Here is a 19,036-nt window from a genome sequence, read left to right on the forward strand (position 1 = left end):
TCGGATAAGGAAGACCAGCGGCGTCTGCTGACTGCAGCTCGCTAAGCCAGGGCTGGCGCGGCCCGGCCTGCTGCCCTGAGTCCCGGCCCGCGCGCGGCGGGGCCCGCAGGGAACCCAAGGATGCTGTCGCGCCGCGGGCTCCGATTGGCGGACAGGCGGCCAGGCCCGCAAGGCAGCCGCGGGAGCGTCCGGAGGCGCCGCCCGCCTGCCGGCCGGGGGAACCCCGGGTCCCCGCCGCAGCGCGCGCGAAGACGCCGCCGCCCCGCCCACACGGGCGCGCCCGCCTCTGCCGCCGCCTCAGGGCCAGCGGCCGCCGCCGCGCCGCGCTGCCATTGGTGCCCGGCTGTGACGCGAGGCACGGGCAGGGCCGCCGGGCGGGCTGGGGGGCGGGCGGCGAGAGCGGCTGATGAAACCGGCGCCGGATCCCGCCCGCCCTCGGCGCCCCATTCAGTCAGCGCGGGCAGGTGCGAGCGGCCAGTCAGCAGCCGGGCGGCGCGGCACGCGGCCGGCAGGCACGCGCTCACCGCAGCTCCACGTCGCTCCCGCGCCTCCGCACCGCCTCTCCGGCCGAGGGTCCCCGGGTCGGTGCGTGCAAGCGTGCGTGCGTCCTTCGGCCCGCTGTCCTGCCCGCATCCCACCGCCCGCTTGGTGAGTGCCCGCTCCCGCTGGCACCGGGGCAGCTCCACAACCTGGGTCACCTTGGCGGGGGTTGGAGGGGGCCGCGGGGCCGCGTGGGGCCTCGGGCAGGCGGCGGCACGGGAGTGGCGAGAGCCCCGCTCCGGGGCGCCGCTGGCATCCTCCGGGGAGGGCGAGGGCAGGGCGGGCCCGGGGGTGTGCGCGCGGGGCGGTGCCCATGCGGCCGTGGCTTCCACGGAGTCCATTTCGGTTCCCTAAAGGCACGGCGTGGTGTATGATGCAACACCGCCCGAGTCAGCGTGGGCGCGCCGGCGATGCCCACCCCGCGCGCCGGCCACGCACCTGGTGGTCCGGGTGGGCAAGGGGCCGGCGGTGGGCACGGGGGCTGGTCCAGGAGGCGTCCGGAGCCCGCTGGCAGCGCGGGAGAGCTTCCCTTACATGGCGCGTTGCGGAGCACCCCGCCCCGCCACGAGGTCCGAGGATGTGTCATCGGCCGCCGCGGGGACCCCGCCCGCGCCCCGGGAGGGTGGTCCCGCGGCAGGTACGTTGGCTAGCCTGGGAAACGGCGCTGGGCAGCCCTGCTCGGTGGTCGCGGTGCGCGCCTGCCCATTCCATGAGACCCCCAGAATGCCCGCCTGCACCCGTAGTCTGGGTCCCCAGGGGTTTCTTGGGGACGTCCTCCTTTGGGTGGGCTTCCTGGTGACCCGGCTTGGCCCTAAAACTCTGGGCTGGCCAAGCCGTCCAGATGGTTCGCAGGAGGAGGAAGTTCTTCCGGCTTCGTTAGGACAACCTATTCTCCGCGTGTTCCTCTCTGCGTAGTAGAAAACTTCCTGGGCACGGGCAGGTCAAGGCGGCCGTCCCGCGCGCGCCGCTGGCCGGCTCGCCGCGCTGTTCCCCGGGTAGGGGGGAGGCGTGGGAGCCAGATCGGAGTTGCGTGCGTCTTGAGCGGGTAGGCGAGCCAGACATGTGAACCAGACTACACTTCCCAACACCCACGGCCGTGCTGTCACGTGCTGGCTTGTGTTCCAGACCCGAGTCTCGGGCGTGGGGTAGGGGTGGGGGGTTGCGATCTTCGTCCCTGGTGGGTACCCCCGCCACCCCCTTCAGAATGTGCCCCTTAAAAGCTGGCTGGTGGGACTGTGTCTGACAGCCTGCAGCCGGGAGCCGTCACTATGTTGAATTCGGGTTATAATTTATTAGGGATTTATCTCAACGTTTATGTTTCAGTCAGATAATAGGAAACTGTGGTGCACGTATTCGCCCTGGTATTTTCAGTTGTTCTCAGTGGAAATTACCACGATTCTTATGCGAACCCGCCTTTCTGGCAGGAAAAAAAAAAGGTCTTGTCTTGAGCCCCAGTAAGAAGAGAAACTTACTGGAAAGATCCACAGTGAAGAAAATCGTTCTTAAAGCTTCCTTGTTGACTAACATTCAAAGGATGTCAAAGGAACTTTGAGTAAACGAACGGGAAAAGGCTCAGTAAGTAGGGAGAGGGGGTGGTCTCAGCTGCCTGAGTCGGAGCCACGTGGCTTCTGTTTAGGCATATGACCATTTGCTGGAGGGGGAAAAAAGGCTTGAAAGGCAAGATTGTTGACCTCAGGGAGTTTGAGTTGAGACACAGGTTTAATTCTGTTTGGTACAAAATTTCATTCTCTGAAGGAAGCAAGTAAATGCTTATTGATTGTTCAGGTCTGTAACTTCTCTTTCCTGAATCCAGCAGAACTAGGTCATTAAGTCGGGGGTCCCAGCGTTATGTCTTATATGAATGCTTTCTGTTGATTGACAGTGTATTTAGAGATGCTGCTTGTTAACCCTAAAAGGAGGAATTTGAGACATGACTCAATGCATTCTTGTTAGGGAAAGAAACTTGTTTCATCTTTGACTGACACGTCCGAATCGTACATTGTCGGGTCCTGGTGTGATGTTTGGGTGCGTATGTCATTGTGTGATGTTGCAGCCGGGGGAACTAGGCTATCTATCGCTTTAAACGTTTGTCGTGTTTTTGTGCTGAGAGTGTTCACAATCTTGGCGAAAAATTTACTTCCTTTAACCCGGGAGATGCCTTGGCCTCTGTGTCATCTTACCCAGAGGCATCTTCTGGGTGACTGTGAAAGGTGCGCCCACAGGACTGGCCTGGGGCTTTAGGTGAGTGGTAAGAGAGGTGAAATAGATTTCCACACTGCACAGCCGGAGTTTTTTTTTTTTTTTTTTTTAAGATTTTATTTATTTATTAGAGAGGTAGAGTTACAGAGAGAGGGAAAGACAGAGGGAGAGGTCTTCCATCTGCTGGTTCACTTCCCAGATGGCCCCAATGGCTGGAGTTGGCAGCGATCCGAAGCCAGGAGCCAGGGGCTTCTTCCGGGTCTCCCGTGTGGGTACAGAGGCCCAGGCACTTGGGCCATCCTCCACTGCCTTCCTGGGCCACAGCAGAGAGCTAGACACGAACTGGCATCCATATGGGATGCTGGCACTGCAGGTGAAGGCTTAGCCTGCTATGCCACAGCCATAGCACAGGCCCTGTTAATGGATTAAGGATAGAGACTGGCGGAGGCTTAGCCTACTATGCCACAGTGCTGGCCCTGGAGTCACAACCTTAAGGAGATGAGAAGGTTGAGCATGTTAGGTTTAAGATGGACTATTGTTGTTTCTTAAGATTTTATTTATTTGAAAGGCAGAGTGACAGAGATCCTCTATTTGCTGGTTCACTCCCTAAATAGCCTCAACGGTTGGGGTAAGGCCAGACTGAAGCCAGGAGCCAGGAGCTCCTTCTGGGCTTCCCAGGTGAGTGGCAGGGACTTAGCTACTGAGGCCATCATCTGCTGCCTCCCGGGCGCATCAGCAGGGAGCTGGGTGGAAAGTGCGGAGTAGCCAGGGCTGTGACTGTACTCTGATGGGACATGCTGGCATCGCACTGTGCTACAGCGGCTGCCTTTGAAAGTCACCAGACCTTTTAGATACTTGCATCCTGAAGGGACAGAGCTGGACTGCATGTCTAGGCCAGCCCTGTGGCCCCTCCCCGGTGTGTGATGTCGTAGCCAGCAGCCTCGGGGTGGTGGGCTCCTTCCTGTTGGCCTCACACTCAGCCTAGGTGTCTCTTTTAGCTCAGAGTCCTTTTATCCTCTGCCATCCTCCACTGGGTGACCTGATGGTGGCCTTGCCCCATGGGCATCCTAGGTGTTTAGGAGGGGTTTCCTGGGCTGCAGGCTGTGGCTCTTTCCCTCATGTTGTAGACCTCTCTTGCCTGTGAGGGAGTAGGGTGGTAGCATCTTCCGTGGCCGATAACTGGCCTTGCGGTAAACTTGAGTGGCTGGCTTCTCTTGGTTTCTCCCTGCTCGCTCTGCCTATACCCCCAAGCAGCTAACTCTGCAGTTGCTCAAAGTTGGTCAGAATTTACTGAAGGAGGCTTGGTGCATCTGCCACCTGGAAGCTGCTGGAAGACAGGCAGCAGATTGGGTGGTGCGCTGACTACTGGACATTCATTCAGACATGTGGCATTGGCTTCTGGTGTGGGTTTGGTCGGCCCAAGAACATGGGCCGCGGGGAAGGCATTCCTGACCTTTGGGAGTGTCACTCCTCCTGCCACATCTTGGTTATGGTTCTGAATGGTGAGGGCCCTGTTTAGGGTACACTTGCTGAATGTACCATGTGGAAAGTGGAATGAAAAGCTCCGTTTCTTTTGGTGCAAGACATTTTGAAATGCAGGCACACAAGGGGTCTAGCAGAAGTTTCACGAAAACCAGGCAGTGGATTTCAAACTTTCTTCTCCATTCTGTTTGCCCTTGAACATTCTGCCGGCCCTTGTGTGAGTGGGACTTGGAACTGTGCGACCGAGGGAGGAGGCCGCTATACTCTCCAGCGGAGGTGCACCCTGGGATGGTGCCCTGTCCCGCAGTGAAGGGCACAGCTTTGGGGAGCCGAGCAGCAGCACCACTTTGGGGTTCTGGGGTTCTGGCTCTGCCCTTCTGCGGCCACGTGCAGCCCCTGCAATTTTCTGAACTTGGCCTGCTTGTTCCATCTGGGGACTCCAGGAGCCTTTTCCTCTACCCTCCCCCTTGTGACACTAGGAAGCACGGAGTCCGTGATGTCCTTGGAGAGACCCAAGGCACCAGTGCCTCTCGTTGCTGTTCTTGACCCTGCTTCTCTGTTTCCAGCCTTCAGGTGTGGTCATGGCAGTCAGAAGGCAAGGGCAGGGACACCTGTGAACATGCTGACTTAGAGGGCTTATGTGGAGGTGGCAGAAAGAGCATCCCCTCCGGTAGCGAGGCTGTGTCTTTCTACATTGTAGCCCCTTTCCTGGGTGGGTGGCCACCTTCCCTTGCCTTTGCTGCAGGTGCAGAAGGCGTGGGTACCTTTGTTCTCTCACCTTTTCATAGCCCCACTGCTGTGGTTTTTTCAGAGACTTTGTTCGGGTAGGGTTCCTGACGGGGAGAACCACCAGAAGTTGGCCCATGTGTGCAGGTACAGGTCCCAGCTGGTCTGTGTGCTCTGTGCACAGTGAGTCTGGGACGGTATAGACTGTCCAGCAGTGGGGACTGCTTGAGGCAGCCAACCTGAGCTTCTGAGAGATGCTGGGGCCCCTCCAGCAGAAGGGGCTTGGAGGATAAGTGTCCTCTTGAAGGTATCTGGGAGCCATATTGAACTTCTTTCCCATATTGCTTGGGTAATATTCTAGCACTTACTTTTTAGATTTGAGAGGATTGAAATTGCCACTCCATGTTATACACTTAACATAGTATTTGGCACACACTTAAGTGGTTGTTGTGGTTGTGTATTTTTATTTCTCTCTTTCTCTCTCTCTCTCTCTTTTTTTTTTTTCCTGAGACAGAAAACAGCTGGACTAGGCAGAGCCAAAGCTGAGAGCTGAGAATTGATTCCCGGATAGGTGGCAGGGACCCGACCACTGGAGCCATCACCTGCTGCCTCCCAGGGTGTGCATTAGCAGGAAGCTGGAATTGGGAGGCAGAGCCGGGACTTGAACCCACGCACTCTGAGAGGGGACGTAGATGTCCTAATGGGTGGCTTTACAGCTAGGCCAAATGCCACCCCTTCTAATATGAATGCTAATTGGAAAGAAACAATGTAAATGTTATATTGGAGGAGAGCTTAGTTATTTGATTTAGGTGTGGGAAAAAATAATTTTGATACTTAATTTTGCTCTCCCGTTTTCCTCCTTTGGGAATGTGTCTAAATGAGAGGAGGTATTCATACTCCTACAGCATTGGGAGGCCGCTGGGCCCAGGTATCTGCCGCCAGGTTCACCGTCCAAAGCCAGAAACTCAGAGCATCTGTTTTCTGCCTGATGCCAGCCCTCCAGGTGGTAATCCGAGAAGCCTTCAAAGAGTTCATGGAAAATGCAGATGATGAAAGAGCTGGGCATGGGCCGGTGCCGTGGCTCACTAGGCTAATCCTCTGCCTGCGGTGCCGGTACTCCGGGTTCTAGTCCCAGTTGGGGCACCGGATTCTTTCCCGGTTGCTCCTCTTCCAGTCCAGCTCTCTGCTGTGGCCCGGGAAGGCAGTGGAGGATGGCCCAAGTGGTTGGGCCCTGCACCTGTGTGGGAGACCAGGAGGAAGCACCTGGCTCCTGGCTTTGCATTGGTGCAGCGTGCTGGCCGTAGCGGCCATTTGGGGGGTGAACCAACGGGAGGAAGACTTCCTCTCTGTCTCCCCCTCTCACTGCCTAACTCTGTCAAAAAAAAAAAAAAAAAAAAAAAAAAGAGCTGGGCATGAACTTAAGATATTTTTGCACCAAAATAAGCATTTTAATTCCATTTTCATGGACTTTCTGCTGTACTTTTGGGGAAGGGGTGGTGGGCATAGCCCCTGGGTGTTACTATGAGTAAGGTAGGGAGTGGAAGCTGGCTGTGTTAGTTCCCCCCACTGTCATAACTGTCATGCCCCCCGACCAAGAGGTGTTGGTGTCGGTTAAGGTTGGCTGGGATGTGTCTTCTTCCCTGTTTTTTTTTTTTTTTTTTCAAGATTTATTTATTTATTTGAAGGGCAGAGTTACAGAGAGGCAGAGGCAGAGAGAGAGAGAGAGAGAGAAAGAGAAAGTTTTCTATCCCTTGTTCACTATGCAGATGGTTGCAATGGCCAGAGCTGTGTTGATCTGAAGCCAGGAGCCAGGAGCCTCTTCCTGGTCTCCCACGTGGGTACAGGGGCCCAGTAACTTGGGGCATCTTCCATCGCTTTCCCAGGCCATAGCAGAGAGCTGGATCAGAAGTGGAGCAGCCGGGACTCGAATCAGTGCCCATATGGGATGCTGGCACTGCAGGTGGCAGCTTTACCCGCTACGCCACAGTGCCAGCCCTGCGTTTTTTATCTGCCTGCCAAGCACCTTTAATTGAAGCCTGTCACACTGCACGAGAGAAGACGGGAGAAGGCCTGGGCTGGATGCAGTTGGGTGCTGCCAGATCTAGCTTATGTGCAGCACCTAACACAGGTTGTCTTTGAATCTCCGCATTCCCAGTGAGGCTGGTATCAGCCTTGACTAATGGGGAGAAGGAGGCAGCCCCACCACGGGCATACGGAGAGGTAACAAGTGGCAGAATGAAGATTCGGGGCTGCCTGGCTCCAGAGTTCTAACCCCAAGTGTGTGTGTGGTGGGGGCAGTGGGTGTCAGCCTCTCTCAGGATGTGTCCTGCATGCCAGGTGCACGCTGAGATGGCAGCACACAGACCTGACACGGTTAGCTATGCCCCCCTCTGTTTCCGTTACATATTTGAGAGACCGAGAATAAGAGTGCTCATTTGCTGGTTCACCCTCCAGGTGCCTACAATTGCTGGGGCAGGGCCAGGCTGAACTCTGGTGCCAGGAACTCCATCCAGGCCTCCCATATGGTGAGCAGTGACCCAAGTACTTGAGCCATCACCTGCAGCCTACCAAGGTGCACATTGGCAGGAAGCTGGAATCGGGTGCATAGCCACTACGGGACGCAGGCCTCCCAAGGGTGTTGTAACCTCTGTGCCAAATACTCGCCTCACACCCTCTCCCCTCGCCCCATTGCTGAGTAAGTCACCCCGCCCTCTCCTCACCCTGACTTCTCCCTGCTATCTCGGAACGCAGCAGCAGAGCCCTGTGTGCTGGGCCCAGCTGTGCTGGGATATGGCCAGCACCGTGGCCAGACCCGGGAGCTGGTGTGCGTGGCAGAGGCCAGGCCGCTGGCTTTCTGGGTCAGGAGTTCGGCCTTCACGACACCAGCGCCTGGCTGGACACAGATCTTCCTGGCCAGAACACAGGACCCCACGCAGTCCTGCTCGCGGCCCTCTCTTGGGAACAGGGTCTGCAGGACAGGCGGCTTCCTTTTCTCTGCGCCATCCTTCCTAAGGCCGGCGGCAGCTTGGGTCCTGTCCCCAGCGCTCGCTTGTGGATTTCCACGACATGGGGAGGTGGGGAAGTGTCCCCTTCCTTGGAGGACGTGTTTCTGGCACCCTCAGGATGTGGTGGGCAGCGCTGTCCAAGGGCCCTCCCGTGCCCCCCGCCCTATCTCCCTTGGTGGGGGGGTTTCCTGGGGCCTGTGGTGTTCTCTCCTCAGCCCTGGGGTGCGGGCCCTGGTTCCCCTGGAGGCCCCTGGGCAGGGAGCACGGGTGGTGCAGCGAGGAAACTCCGCCCTCCCCTTTCTGCTTTCTGCCCGGTCCCTCTTTGCTTTTGACTGGGTTTGGAGAACACTGAGAAGCTGTAGCCTTCAGAGAGCTCTCGGGTGCCGATCTCTCAGATCCACCAGTTTTCGCTTTCTCTCTACACACACATACCACACACTACACACTCACGTACCATACACAGACATCGCACACCACACACACCACATGCACATCACACACCCCAACCCCACACCACACACAGTATACAGACACCATATGCACATCACACACCACACACACACCCCAACCCCACACCACATACACACCCACACCACACACAGTACACAAACACCATTTGCACATCACACACCACACACACACCCCAACCCCACACCACACACACACCCACACCACACACAGTACACAAACACGACATGCACATCACACACCACACACACACCCCAACCCCACACCACACACACACCCACACCACACATAGTACACAAACACCACATGCACATTACACACCACACACACACCCCAACCCCACACCAAACACAGCCACGCCACACACAGTACACAAACACCATATGCACATCACACACCACACACACACCTCAACCCCACACCATACACACTACACACTCATGTACCATACACACATCACACATACACACCACACAGTACACAAACACTACATACACTGTACACTCTTGTACCATACACACACAGTATACAAACACCACACATATCACACACCACACATACACCCCAACCCCACACCACACACACTACACACTCATGTACCAATCATATATACCCCACAGTACACACTCATGTACCATACACACATATCACACAATATGCAAACATGCCACAGTATACCCCCCCACATCACATATCACACATAGTACGCCAATATACTACACATACACATCGTGTACCACACACACATATCACACACTACACATATACATATCATATACATTCCATACAGAAAAACACTCACATACCATATGCACACCACACCACACACATCTGCACCATATACACATCACACACCACACATGTACCATACACATCACACCAAACACACACATGTCACAATGCAACACATACATCACACACCACACATACATATCATACCCTCTATACACTCATATCACACACATGTACCATACACACATATCACACACCACACACACACTTTACACATATCACACACACTGCACACTCACATACCATACACAAACATTACACCACACACACCCCACACATATACCACATTCACATATCACACAGCATATATACTACATACTCACATCACACACATGGATCCTACACACCTCACACACATTATACACCACACACATATCACACATATACTGTACACTCATTACACACATGTACTATCCACATACCCCACACACATCCACATCACACACCACAATCATACACATTACACACAGCACACACATGTACCATACACACATCACATACACCTCAGACACATCATACATACTCACATCATACACATTTACTATATATAAACACCATGCACACAACACATATACCATGTACATACATCATGCATACCACATACACATACCACACCCACACCCACTTTACACATATCACAACACCACACATACTGTACACTCACATCACATACACATTACACTGTTTTGGGATTGTTGGAGGCCCTTTTATTTGCTCCTCCACGCTTCTGTGTGTGTTTCCTAAGAACAAGGCCATTCTCTTACAGAACCCCAGTGTGAGAGCACAGCTGGGATAGTTCACATGGATACCACTGCATTCAGCCCACGGTTGTCCACACAATGGCCTTTCCTGGGAATTGTACAGTTTTGAGGGGAATCCGAGCAGGGATCTTTCTTTCCTTCTTTCCTTCTTTCCTTCCTTCCTTCTTTCTTTCCTTCCTTCCTTCCTTCCTTCCTTCCTTCCTTCCTTCCTTCCTTCCTTCCTTCCTTCCTTCTTTTTGACAGGCAGAGTGGACAGTGAGAGACAGACAGACAGAAAGGTCTTCCTTTGCCGTTGGTTCACCCTCCAATGGCTGCCGCGGCTGACGTGCTACGGCCGGTGCACCGCGCCTATCCAAAGGCAGGAGCCAGGTACTTCTCCTGGTCTCCCATGGGGTGCAGGGCCCAAGCACTTGGGCCATCCTCCACTGCACTCCCTGGCCACAGCAGAGAGCTGGCCTGGAAGAGGGGCAACCGGGACAGAATCCGGCACCCCGACCGGGACTAGAACCCGGGGTGCCGGTGCCACAGGTGGAGGATTAGCCTATTGAGCCGCAGCACCGGCCTAAGGCAGGGATATTTCTAAGGAGCTCTAGTTTCATTTTCTACCTCCTAAGCCTCTTTAAGAAAAAGTGTTTCTAAAAAATTAGAATGCTGATTGGGAAAAATGTGGGAACTTGCAAAAAGTGGAAGGTGGAGAAGAGCAAAACCACTGCTGTTCCTGGCACGGAGGCTTGGTGCCTGCAGCTGCTGGGCAGGTAGACTTCTGAGTTGCAGGAAACGGGAGGAAGAGTCCTTCAGCCCCGGTGGCCTGGCCACCAGACCTGCGGTGCCTTTTCCTCCTGCGCAGCCATCAGGAGCCTGTGGCTCAGCCCTGGGGTTGAGTGTTGGGTGAGCGCCCTGCCTGGAGCGTGCTGTCTTTCATGCCCAGCAGTGGACTTCACCCTTAGAGCTGCTGTGGCCATGCGTATCCTCTGGGCGGGGAAGGGAAGTTCCTCAAACCCAGAACTTGTTCCAGACTTGAAATGCTGCAGGTCCTCTCTTGTCTGTTCCATGCCCCTGGCTTCCAGGACTTGGCAGAGGTTAGAGATGGGCATGGGGCCCGATGGAGGGCATCTCTTGACTACCCCAGGGGATCAGTCGACTTGCCTCTGGCGGAAGGCTTTGGCCGGGAGAGAAATCCAGGGCCCCCTTCTGAACTGCAAGGTTTGCTCTTTGCCGCCCACGGTGGGCGCTGCTGTTCAGAAGATCCCAGGGGAAGCTTTCAGAGCCTCCGCCCGCAGTGCAGCTGGGTTCTGGCTTCTGTGTTTCATCCATGGGCACCGTTGCCCTCTTTGTCACTACCAGCTGTCAACAGAGCGTCTCCCCTCCTTCCAGGCCTGCTTCGCCACGTGAGTCTGGTTTCTGGAATGATTTTGTTCTTGGAAGCCTCTAGTTCACCTTCCCTGTCTGCTCAGCCTCAGTTTCCCTGCGTTGTAAGTCCACTCTGTGTCTGGAAAAGGGCTTCTGAAGGTCACGATCAAAAACCTCAAGTATTTTTCCATGTGTTTGTTTTTCTCCTCCTGTCCCAGACCCTCCCCTTGAAGGAGTTGGCCTTGAGAGGGACTTGGGTGGGCAGCTGCCCAGACTCCGTGCACCCTGCTGAGCCCAGTCACTCCTAACCTGGATGGGCCAGGACCAGGGGCCACTTTTCAAAGGAACCCTTTGAAGTGCAAACATTTCCTTTCCTGAAAAGAAGGGAAATTGAAATGAAAACGTATTGTTCTGCACAGACAATGTCCTCCTTGATCAAAGAGGGAGTGGGGTTTATAAAGGGAGATCCACAAATTAGACCTTGGAGTGGCCAGGCCTTGGGGGTGAATGAGCATCACTCACTCTGGAGCAGCATCCGGGGCTCTGAGAGATCGGTAAGCTTGTGTTTGCTTTGGTTGCCCTCCCTTTTTTGGGTACGAGTCTACGTTTAGGACTAACATGTTCTTACTAAATTACATCTTTCTGTGATTTTTTTTTGAAATGTCTTTCAGTAAATTACAACACGTTAGAATATTATGTAGGCAGTAAAAATGGTGTTTTCCAAGATTTGACCTTATGGGAAAAAGCTTTAATGTTAAAAGTAAAAAAAAAAAAAAAAAGTCTGGGTGCAGTTTTCCATATTCAGTGTTATCTAAATGAAGCATTTGCACAGAAAGAAATCACTCAACATTGCACTTTTTTTATTCGTTGTTATGTTTGTAGTACCTGAAATAGTGCTCAACAAATATTTATAGAGTGATATTTTTATAATCACTAATAAACAGGAGGATATTTTAGAGGAGGGATGTGTTTGAACTACATAGTAATATTTTGGCAGGTGGATGGGACAGTCAGTTATTTCAAGCTTCTGCTGAAATTTGCCCTGGCACCTCAGTTTGGGGTTGGTTGTATTTGGTACAAATATGTCGTACATTTTTGTTCCTTTAGTACAGATCATACTGTGCATGGATAGTTTTGACATTTCTAGCTTTGAGATGATCTGGTCTTGTGGAAATCAGAGTGTCAGAATGTTGTGTGCTACTGAGTGCCCTGACAGACGGGGTAAGGCTTCAGCTCCCTGTCACCCATAGCTGCCTACCTGTCCTGTCCTGTTGTTGAGAATGGTTGCCTGATCTGCACTGGCCACATCTTCACTTTGAGTTCACAAAGTTTACAAAGCAGTGTAGGTTTGCTTAAAAAAAAAAAAAAAAAAAAAAAAGAGCATCCCTGGTGTCTGTGGTTTTATTTGGGAGGGGCCGCCCCAAGCCTTGCCCTGGTAAGGTCACCCCACTCCTCATGTGGGAGCACCAGGCCCATGGCGCCTGCCCATGCCATCCACATGGGGTGCCAGAAGCCCCAGGCTGGGGTGGCCCTTCCCAGCACCGTTAGGGATGGGGCCGCCCACACACGGGTGTGTTCCCAGGAGCAGCGTTGGTGGCACCCAGACTTTGCTTGTCACAGTCTGCAGCGAGAACTGAATTCACACTGTGGTCAGGCACACACGCAGGCACGCACGCTGCTGCCAGACTGGAGGCTTCCCTGAGAGGGGACTCAGTTTCACTGCCCACAGTGGTGCTTGCTGATGTTTCTTACTCTTGTCTATTTCATTAAAAGTGAAAAAAAAAAAAAAAAAGATCCTGAGGATGACTTGTGTTTGTGAAAGCACTGCAAGACTTGGCCAGGTAAGTGGCTTCTCACCGGCACCGGCTTTGAATCTCAGGTGTGCTGCTGGCACCAGGGGACAGGAGAAATTTCTCTTTGTGGTGATCTGAGGGTCTGAAGTGGGTGTTGCTCTCCCAGGCAGACCTGTAAGTTCTCCTGTGTGGCTGGCCCGTGCCGAAGGTGGCGCCTTATTCAACACACGTGACACTTGTGTTTCAAAGGTAGCCTGTTTGGGATATACATGTTTTTTTGTTCTTCAGAAATGGGTTGTGCGTTTGTTAATTTCAGTGTTTTGACCGTGATCGAGTTTAAGGTCAGTCTTCTCTATCAGGGTTAGGGAGTTGTGGGAAGAGAAAAGACACCCTTTTAGAAATGCTAATTAAGACATATTTAAAAAAATGATTCATTTGAGAGACAGAGACAGCAAGCACCTTGGTTCACTCCCCAAACGTCCACAGTGGCTCCTGGCAGGGGGCTGAAGCCAGAAGCTGGGGACTCAAACCGGGTTTCCCACTGAGCTGTTCATTTGACTCCTGCCCAGGATCTGCATACGTGGGAAGCTGGAGTTGGGGACCAGTGGTGGGAATTGAACCCAGGCACTGTGATATGGGACATGGGCATCTCAACTGGTCACTTAACCACCAGGCCAGATGCTTTGCCCCAGAAATGTTCATTTTTGTTGTTTTGACTTTCAAATCTGAGGGGTTAAAATTGGACAGAGAGTTGAAAATTTAATACTAGCAATCATTTCATTAAATAGTTCTTGAAAAGGTTGATTTTTGCTTAAGAAGAATTTGCATGTTGTTATGTTTTGCTTTTTACTTAGAAAATAAATATCCTTTAAGTAACAAGTCTCTGTATGTAATTCTTAAAACAATCATAAATCAAGGGGATTGTGGGATAAGAGCATAGTGACATAATGAGGAACAAGTACAAAATAGATTGCCCCATTTGTTAAAACAGTGTACAAATATCTGTCCTTGTTCCTTGTCAACTTTTATTTACTATGCCTCTCTATAAAAATAAATTTACTGTAAGAATTCAGAGTACTTAATGTAGTCTGCTAAGAAATTCAAGTACAAGTTACAGATATCTCCTTCGCTGATGCCGGTATTGGGAAGCTACCTCATGAGTTTGGTTTTATGCTGTAACATACATTAATGTTGTTTGAAATGAGTGATTATTTGCCATTGTGATTGAACACACTTCACCGCACAAATCTCTATCTTTCAATTTTCAGCAGCTAGTTTGGTTTCTTAAAAAAAAAAGTTTCGTTGGAAGACATGGCTTTTTCAGCTGACTTTCTCCCCCCAGGGTAGGGGTAGCCTTGGGAGCTGATGAGCACGAGCCTTGGCTAATTCTTGGGGCAGTCGTGTTGACTTGGAAAGACTGTCTGCCTGGCTGTCTCAGTCTTGGCGCAATCGTTTTAGAAAAGCAGTCAGTCCACATTTGCATCAGGATTCAGGCCTGGTGCCTGAAGGCCTTTTTGCATCTGTGGTCTGGCGAGTGAAGGCAAGGGCCTCTCCACCTGTGTTTCTTGGGTGATTTTGAGTAAGGCTGGAGTCCAGGAGAGGAGGAAAAAACTCCGCACCAATTCTCATCACCTTCCTGCTGCTCCTGGCCGCTCTGTGTTAACTCTGGACAGCAGTGTCCTATTGCTCTCAGCTGCCCTGGGCTGAACATCTGCAGACCAGGTCCAGCTGCATCTCCTGCACAGTCTTTGAGCCACAGTGGGCTGGGGGATGCTGGGTGTGACCCCAGAGGCCCCAGCAGGATCTCTGTCCCGTAAGGTGTCAGGTCATGATGCAAAAGCTGCAGGTGCCATCTTGCTGTGGAGAGGCAGTGGCAGGAGGACAAGAGGGGAGGTGGGGTTCCTGATGCTTTGTGGGAGGGAGCTGTGCTGCCCTGAATGAAATGGGTGCCCCTGCAGATGTTAGTTCTCCTCCTTTCTGCCAGAAGCATCTTTGTTGCTAGACTTCCTTCCATGAACAGAAATTCGTGACCTGCTCTCACAGGCATAGTCTCCTTTCCAGTTCTGTGGCCTGAGGGCCATAACCCTGCTGGGTGTAGACCTTAGGAAGGGCCTGCACCTAAACATGCGAGCTGTACACCAACAAGAACAGAAATTCCAGCCTAGGAACCAGACGAAGTACAAGCTGTACACAAAACAGCAAGCATTCCCATTGCAATTGTGTGTCTTGCTATCTGCCTCTTCATTTTTCCTGTTCATCACTACCTTAAAAGCATAAAGGTGGGTCCATGCACATGAGTTGGATAGACACAGCAGTAGGGGCATGCGGAAGGGATACGGAGAGAGAACAGATCTTGATGTTGAAGTCAGGACCTTTGCATGATGAGGTACTAGTGCCTTTCATATCATAAAGTCAGACTAGGGGTGTCTTGGAACTCTCGAGACCGGTGTGTACCTACAGACACTCCCTCCCCGGGGGTGGCACTGAAATGCAGGTTCTGGCTCTGTAACAGTGAGGCCTTCTTCCCAGCTCCCAGGGGTGCCTTGGAGTAGCCAGCACCTGTACAAGGGAGGGGTGTGGCGGCCCAAGCCAGGGGCTCCTTTGTGACAGGCGCGGTTATCTGTTTGCAGCCGCCTGCAGAGAGGAAGTGGTGAGTTCTGCCACAGAGGTGGGGCTCCTGACGGTGGCGAGAAGTGATAGCTGAGGGTCTGCTGGCAAGGAAGGGGTCGGGACGGCTGTAGGAAGTGACAGAAGGACCCCCTGACCACCGGGGTTGGGGATCATTGAGCCAAGTGGCAGGTGGCCCTCCCACTTTTCTTTTTTTAAAGTTTTTATTTACTTTTCTAAAGTTTTACTTATTCATTTCTTTATTTGAGAGACAGAGAGAAGGGGAGAGAGAGAGAGAGAGAAAAGAGAAAGAGACGTCTTCCATCCTTTGGTTCACTCCCCAAATGGCTGCAATGGCTGGAGCTGGGGCAGTCAAAAGCCATGAGCCTGGAGGTTCCTCCAAGTCTTTCCACGTGGTTGCAGGGGGCCGCACACTTACAGCTTTCCCAGGCCATCACCAGCAGATGGCTTGGAAGTGGAGCAGCCAGGACTAGAACCAGCACCCCTATGGGATGCTGGTGCTGCAGGCGGAGGCTTAGCCCACTATGCCGCAGCGCTGGCCTCTCCCACCTTCAGGAGGGCTGTGTAGCATGACCACCTGTGGCTCTGTGTCTCAGGTTCCTCATGAATAGGCACCACTTTGTAGGCTGTGCTGGGGATAAAGCCCTGCGGCCATGGCCAAACTCCCTGTGAGAGCTTCAGAAAGGCAAGTGTCACCCAGGTAGAAATCCCCGTGCCTGGTGTCGCGCAAGTCCTGGGGTTACAGCTTCCACTGTGCAGGGGTCTGCATGAATCTGCAGGCCGAGCAGGGCCCCCAGGAGGCTGAGCAAGGCAGAGTGCACAAGGAGAAGTTGCTACTTGTTGGCTCCCTGGTCAGGAAATTCTTCACAGCAGAGGCGGGTGGGGGGTGTCGGTAGCTTTCTAATTAAGGGGGAGATGAACTTGGCTTGCAGGTGGACCTGGGGGTGGGGTAAGGGGGAACAGGCCAGCACCGAGAGGGCTTGTGAGGGTGTGGGGGGCAGCATTCCAGGGTCCCCTGCTCAGAAGACCTTAAACCGGGTGGCCACCCAGGAGGGATGCACACAGTGAGATGCACCCAGGGGCCTTCTTGTGTTTTATGCATTTTTGGCTATTTAGAGGGAAAAGGGGTGCTTGCTTAGTCTGATTCCCCAGAGGTGCCAGGCTCAGCCCACGGCCGAGATTGGACTTGAAAGGTCATGGGAAGCCTTGGCTGAGTTGCCCTGTCCTTTACTTCAGAACTTTCTGTCTAGACATGTTATTGTATTGTATTGTTTAACTCAGTATTTATTATTTTTGTCATCTTCACTTTTGACAACTGTGGTTGTGGAGTACAATGATGTTTTGATACACGTTTACAATGTGCGTGATAAAATCAGGCTGATTGAAAAGGTCGTTTTTGTGGCGAAAACATCGAAGACCTGCTCTTTGGAGGCATGTAATGCCTTGTCATCATCGTCACCATTCATAAGACGGAGTGCTCCTGTCTGGAACCGTGTACACTGTAATCAACAGCTCCCCTTCCCCAGCCACCCCGGGCTCAGCGGGAACCACCATTCTCCTCTCTACTTCCGGGCTCAGCTGCCATAGCTTCCACACATAAGCGCAATCCCGTGGTATTTGTCTTTCTGTGCCTGGCTTCTTTCGCTGAACATGATGCTCTTGGTTCTTCCGTGCTGACAGAGACGGCAGGATTTGCCCCTTTTTGAGGCTGAATAATGCTCCAGTGTGTATGTGGAGCTCCCGCTCGTTATCTGTCTACTCATCCATGGACACTTGGGTTGTTTCCGTATGTTGGCTGTTGGGGCTTGTGCTGCAGTGAGCCTAGGAGTGCAGATGTCCCTTCCATGCCCTGGTTTTGTTTCTTCTGGATGTGTCTCCAGAAGTGGGGTTGCAGAAGCTAGCACCCAAGTTGACCTGGGGGCATTCAAAGTGAGAGAAGAGAGTGAAGCTGATCAGTTTCTCAAAAAGCCTGGATGTGGTCCTGAGCTTCTGCAGGTGTTTTACCCGACGTGGTCATGGAAACGTCTGGAAGTCGTCTGAAATTTCTTGATTTAGATGGTTTCCTTGTGCCTTCTCATGGGAAAAGCCAAGAGTTGGGGGCTGGGGGGAAGCAGTGGGAACTGGATGCTGTGAAATGCCATTGCATATGATTTTTCTTTCTTTCTTCTTCTTTTTTTTTTTTTTTTTTTTTTTTTTTTTTTTGCTGTGTGGTCTGGTTCGTTAATCTGTATGCTCCTTAGAGGACTTCCCATTAAATAGACTATCTTTTCTTCCAAATATGAGCCTTACAATCACTTCTAGAAAATGGATCTTCTAGGGAAGGCCCTTGAGGGGGGTGGTGACTTTGGGGTCAAGTGGAAGGGACTTGGGGTTTGTGGCTTGGCACCATGTATGTGTTGCCTTTATGCAAATCACACCATGGCATTGCTTCCTGGGGGAAAGCAAGAGTTTTTATGGCGCCTCTTGCAGGAATGCAGAGGGGCGCTTATCATCACCTGACTTACCCTTCAGTCTCTAGCCCTGGCTGCTGTGGCTGTTTGAGGAGTAATCGACAGATGGAAGAGCTCATGCTCCATGGACATTACAGACTCACCCCACTAGGCATTCAGATGAACAACACATTACACGGGTGATACTTTGCAGTTGGGCCTGTTAATAATCACTTTACCTTATAGCACTCATTGCCTTGCTGGAGAGGGAAAAGCAGTCAGCTAAAGAGACGTGTCTTGAATGTTTGCAGCAACCTGGTGAGGAAATGAAGACATGTGTTTTAAGGTATGAAAAATGCCTGTGGTGTGGGCGTTTGGCGCAGTGGTTAAGATAATACTTGAGATGCTGGCATCCCCTATCCAATGTCTGGATTCGAGTCCTGGCTCTGCTCCCGGTTCTAGCTTCCTGCTAATGGGCACTGTAGGAGGCAACAGGTGATGGCTCAAGTCCTTGGGTCTCTGCCACCCATGTGGGAGACTTGGAGGGAGTCCTTGGCCTCTGACTTTGGCCTGGCCCAGGCCCAGCTATTGCAGACATTTGGGGAGTGACCCGGTGGATGGGAGATCTCTCTCTCCCTGTCTCTGCCTTTCAAATGAAATAATCAGTAAATGCAAAGAAAAGTGCCTGCAAAGGGTAAGGTTAGGTGAGCATCACAAGGTGTGTGCTGCACGAGTGTTGTGGATTGTCTGAGCATGAAGGGCGATAGCATGAAGTCCATCTCAGAAGTGAGAGGCATTTGCAGAGGTGCCAGGAAATCAGATGAGGTAAAGCAGAGAGGAAGCCCAGTGTGAATCCTGTACCT

General features: G+C 52.5%; 1 protein-coding gene across 3 annotated transcripts in view; it reads left to right on the forward strand.

Moving 5' to 3' along the window:
• Positions 1-509: 509 nt before the first annotated feature.
• The window catches only part of SLC7A1 (solute carrier family 7 member 1), an 87,140-nt gene continuing 68,613 nt past the window's right edge, over positions 510-19,036 (forward strand). The window contains exon 1 of one of the 3 annotated variants that reach the window (XM_070049065.1): positions 510-648. The gene's annotated coding sequence lies outside the window, so the exon portion shown is untranslated. Of the gene's footprint in view, positions 649-1,154; positions 1,178-11,693; positions 11,878-19,036 lie in introns of those variants that run through there. The other 2 variants (XM_070049068.1, XM_002721425.5) reach the window with 2 other exon arrangements.

The sequence above is a fragment of the Oryctolagus cuniculus genome, chromosome 9 (assembly GCF_964237555.1).
Source record: "Oryctolagus cuniculus chromosome 9, mOryCun1.1, whole genome shotgun sequence".
NCBI lineage: Eukaryota > Metazoa > Chordata > Mammalia > Lagomorpha > Leporidae > Oryctolagus > Oryctolagus cuniculus.